The following is a 5,530-nucleotide window of genomic DNA, read 5'->3' as shown; positions in this document are numbered from 1 at the left end:
TAAAAAAAAAAAAAAAAAAAAAAAAAAAAAAAAAAAAACATAATATGCCGGGTAATGGGTAATCAGATAATTATTCTTCTAGAGTGAACTACAAAATCTGAGCTTTCAAGAATCAATAGAGTTTTGAAAGCCAGTGAAGAAAACCATCAATATTAACATACATTGAATAGTGTAGAAAAGAGCATTAGGATGGTATTAACAGGAAATGGAAATAGTTCAATTTGTTTTGAGATGTGAATGTGAGAATTGGCTGGTTGTTACCATTTGTTGCCAATATTGGTAGCTTTCAAGAAGAAATGATGACCAAGATCATAGAGGTTTCTTAAACAAGAAAGTGAAGGTGTTTAAGTGGAGAGTAGATTTCCACAAATTATATTCTAAGAGGTGACAAATCTATACAAATAAAGAACAACTTTTTCCAAAAATCTTAATTGTCATTAAAATTATTTATTTCTCCAAGCCACTGTAGGTCGTTTCCTCCATTATTTCTCTTCTATACAAGTGGAATAATTTGTCTAATTTGCAAGTCTGGAATGAAAAACTGGGCATTTGGGCAGGCCTGCACTTTTCGTTTACCCCTCTTGGTGGCTGTTTTGTTCAGGAAGTACCAGTTCGCACTCCATCATTACTACCTTACATGTGCAGATCTCTTACCTTAGGTGGACAGCAAATCAGCCTAATTCTGTGATTGCATTAGCAGATACATTTGTACTTCATATCAAACTCATCCACCTTAGCTTATATTATTAATAAAATTGCTCTTTAAATTCCATGAGTCTTTTTTATCACTAATTTTTTTCAAATTGAACACAAAGAAGAATTTTAGTATATGAGAATTTGCAAAAAGACACCAACAGAAATGATGACTTTTCCAGGAAACAGTGCCCCTAATTTCCTCAGTTGTGAGGACACCAAGCCACTTAGGAGGGCTAGTGATTTTTTTTTTCCTGGGATAGATTCAGGATTTTAAGAAAGAGGTATTAAAGACCCTCCACATGAAACAAATTTAAATACATTCACTTTAACTGGAATATATTGAGATACTAGAAATTGAGTTTAAAAGCATGTTCTAAGTAACAGAAACCCATTACAATCTTTTGATAATGAGCTTGGCAGTAGTCTGTAGAATGGAAGAACCAGAGGCATCCAAAACAAAAAGCATGTTATTGCTTCCAAATTACATGCAGCCACTCAAAATTATATTCCATATTTTGCAAATGTTTAATGTTAGCTGTATAAATTTGTCCAATTATATTATCTACATAGCTGAATGTGTAACAAATCACTTAAAGCATGTGAGCTGCCCTACATTTCTCACATTTTTAAGGTCTGTTTCAAATTCCTTCTTCTACACTGATTTATGAATAAGGATCCACTCATATTCACATATTTGATGTTATCAAAGAAGCATGTTTTCTGTCTCCAACCTGCTGAGATTGTGTTTCCTTTGAGTACCTTCTGTATTTCTTATTCATGACATGATTCTTTAATTTTAATTACAAACAACCTTGCACTTTAAGGGATGACTTTTTAAAATGTTTTTTGGTTGTAGATGAACACAACACCTTTTTAAATTTTATTTATTTATTTTAATGTGGTGCTAATAATCAAACCCAGCACCTTACCCATGCTAGGCAAGCACTCTACCACTGAGCCACAACCTCAGCCCTATGGAATGACTTAATTGACACATTGTGTCCCAAATGGATGAACAATATTTTAACATATAACACATATTATGTATTGGTAAATAAAAATTCATGAGACATTTTTATTATATATATAGAATTATTCAGTTATTAATGAAGTAACATATAGAGAGAAACATGGAGGTAAATCTGGTAGTGGTTATATATTTTTGAAAATTATTTTCTGTGCATATTTGCTTAGGATATTTTGTCCTTAGTATATGTTTTTTTATTTCTATTTAGGTTCATATAATATAGGAGTAAATTTTGTAACATTTTTAAAAAGTTCTTGACATTGTTAGCACTTTACTTACACAAAGTATCATGGTAAGGTGGTTTTAGAGCATTTGGGAAATAATAAAATTAATTAAAATATAAATGTTCTTACTTCATTATTCTTTTTGGTGGGATAGGATGGAGTCTTGCTTTATTAGCCAGTCAGGGTTTCAACTTTGGTCCTCAAATAATCCTTCTGCATTTGTCTCCCAAGAAGCCAGACTACATGTGCGTGCCATAGCACCTGGCTATATCACCCTTTTTTAAAAAGCCTATATTTAAGCTCCCTCAAATATTTAGGATATGATTATATAAATAAAAACTTATTTATTATTAGACAGTAGAGACCCATTTATTTGCATTTTTCTCTTGAGCCTATTTTACTCATAATGAAGCATTTTCAGGTGAAATTAAACTGCACTTTATTTTAAAAATTTTACATGTATTAATCATGCATAGTTAGAATATTTAACTATATATTAATAATTATACATACTAATAATTTTATATCAATATGCAACACATTGATAATTATGTAATAATATATAATATGCAATGATATATATTGATTGGTTTAGTGTGATATTTCCATACATGATCAAGTATCACCTTTCTCTCCTGCCACATACATATTCCCAATCTCTACTAGTTACATATCTTAATTAAAAAATTCGCCTATGAAAATTCTTTTATATTCTGCTTAAGGTGCCGAAATCTGAAAAAACTCCAGTGTCAATAATAAGAAAAATCTTAATAGTCAAAAACATCAAATCAAATCATGTCTTACACATGTCTTACACCTGGGAACACAAGTTTGCTAACTTGATCCAAATCTAATAAAGGGCATAAAAAATGCCTACAGATAGGGACACAGACACCATCTTACCTGCCATAGGGTGTATGAGGAAGATAGGGTCCATCTGCCTGTGAATAAGATTGATTCACCTCAATAAACCTAAACATTAGGGGTGAGCTTTCATGAGGGCATAGATTTGGGAACAACAGGCATCAGAAAAGTTTGCATCCATGTACAGGTTTTCTCTGTTAGTCTCTATCAGATTATCACAAGAAAGTTTGGGGACATTCTAAGAACCAGAGAAAGCAACCTTTGTGGTTCAGGAATGTGGAGCAACTTTTGTGGTTCAGGAATGTGAAGCAACCTTTGTAGTTCAGGAATGTAAATGTGTGTTGCCACAGTAGGAAAGGCAGAGAGTCCTCCTTGGAGTGTTCTCCTATGTGAAATAATTATTGAGCAACTGGGAAAAAGTCATCCAGAATCTTGCTGTGAGGGCAACAAGAAGACTATAATAGATCTAGGAGATCCAAACAAATAATCAATGACATAACTCAAAAACAGGACATACAAATGCTCCACCACTAGAGGTTTTCCAATGCTCACAGAGCAAAATCATCAAGAAGGCCCCACCCCTGAAACCCAAGGGCAAAAATTCTGTCTAGGATTCAGGTGAGAATAAAATAACAAAGAAACTCCTACCTCTCCCACAAAGCTAGAAAGCATCTATTGCTAACTAATAGAAGTTTATAAGTTGTAGATTAGCAAGAATGTAGAGAGCCAGTTTCTGGTGTGAGAGTACATACAGAACAGAGAACAGAAAGCCAATCAATGGCTATTGTACATGTAATCAAAAACAACAAAGGAAAAATTAGAAAGAATAGTAAAAGAAATAGTTGAAGAGATAATGTTGAGAATTAAATAAGAGATCAAATCATAAATTTCAAGAATTCTGAGATTTCCAATAAATATAAATATACTTTACAAACACACATAGACATGAAACATTCAAAATGCTAAATATCAAAGACCAAGAGTATATCCTGAAGGCAGCCAGATTATATGACATATTACATTCGGAAAGGAAACAACAAAACAGAAGAATTATCATACACTTGCTATTGGAAACTATACAAATTAAAATTAAAACAGTATTTCAAGATATTTATGAGAAACTTTATACACAATGAAAATATTTCTAAGAATGAATTGGAAAAAAGATTTTTACAAGTAAACAGAAATGTGGAATTTGTTAGAGAAGAACTATATTAAAGTTCTGCCGCAGTCCGGCTGCAGCAAAATAACCAGGGGGTGACGAGCAACTTGTGTACATTGATACAGCAGGAGTGGGAGCCGTTTATTGTAGGATAGGGGGGGTATATATACATTCCACACAGCTTATCTAATTAACATAAAATAGATACAGCAGTCAACCAATAAGGAATCTCCACACTTAATGGCTCGCTGGCATTACTTCACAAACCACTCCCTCTGGCAAAATGCCAGGCGCCATCCAGACTTGTTTACAGACCTTAACAAATTATGTAGAAAATTTTCTTCAGAGAGAGCACATGTGAGAAAGGGCATATCTTTTGAATTATACATATAAATATGATGATCTCAAGAATGGATTAAAGTGAATATAAGCAAAGTTTTGTATACGACTATTTCCAAAATACAATATACTACAGTGTATTATACACATTATAATAAGTAATTGACTGTAAATACCATTAATGTACTGTGCATTTTGGAAAAGTATGGTTAAATTTAAACATATTTAATTAACTATTTAATTTGATCTAAGAATATATTCATGACGTGAAGTTGTAAGACTAGATTTCTGACAGAAAATATTAAAAGACAATAGAAAATATATAAAACTCAAATATAAACGTTAATAAAGGATTATTTTATCTAATATATTTTTGTAACCATAATTCCTTTATAGCTAGACATTGTAGGTCATTACATGTCATCATGAATTTCCCTAATTTTAGTTTTTTTCTACCTTAATAGGCTCTGTACCATGTGTAAACTTATTTACCTGAACTCATATTAATGGAAAGTTTGGTTTATTATGTGTTTTCTGTGAAAATATGACAAGTGAATCATGTGATATATGTTTAGTATATTTTAATGATAAACTGTAGGAATAGTAACTTTGTAATGAAGAGTACATGTAAATGTACATTTTTATTTTAGTCAAATAACCTATCCTAGAAATTGGGACAGGAACATTTTAGAAATGTATGCATAACCCTATTACCCAAACTATGGCTAACAAAATGTGTACAATATTTTATAAACACTTTCAATATATTAAGAAACAAAAGAATAATCTTTCAGAAACACACACACACATTTTCCCATCTTAAACTCATAAATTAACACTTAACGTTTTTTTTTTCTCCTCAATCAAGCTAAATAATTAGTGTATGTTATTGTGTCATGCCCTCTTGAGCTCTCATAGAGAACTATTTCAAAATCACAAAACCCAACTGAATAGGAACAATTATTCAACTGTTAACAGATTTCAAGTTTTTGACTTACATTTATTTAATATAAGGAGCATATGGGAGTAAAAGTCACAGTAATTGTTCTGCTTAATAGGTAATCATTTTGTTCCTGTGAAAGTGATCTGTACTTATTTTCCTCTAGTTGTATTGACAATGTTTTCTGTCTTTGACTTACAGTGGGTTCATTATTTCTTTTGGTTTTAATTTTTTTGTTTTTATGCATATTAATATTTCTTAAATTTTATATATATATA

The sequence above is a fragment of the Marmota marmota genome, unplaced genomic scaffold (assembly GCF_001458135.2).
Source record: "Marmota marmota marmota unplaced genomic scaffold, marMar, whole genome shotgun sequence".
In the NCBI taxonomy this organism is placed as follows: Eukaryota; Metazoa; Chordata; class Mammalia; order Rodentia; family Sciuridae; genus Marmota; species Marmota marmota.
The sequence above is the reverse complement of the archived record's forward strand: the minus strand, read 5'-3'. Positions refer to the sequence as shown.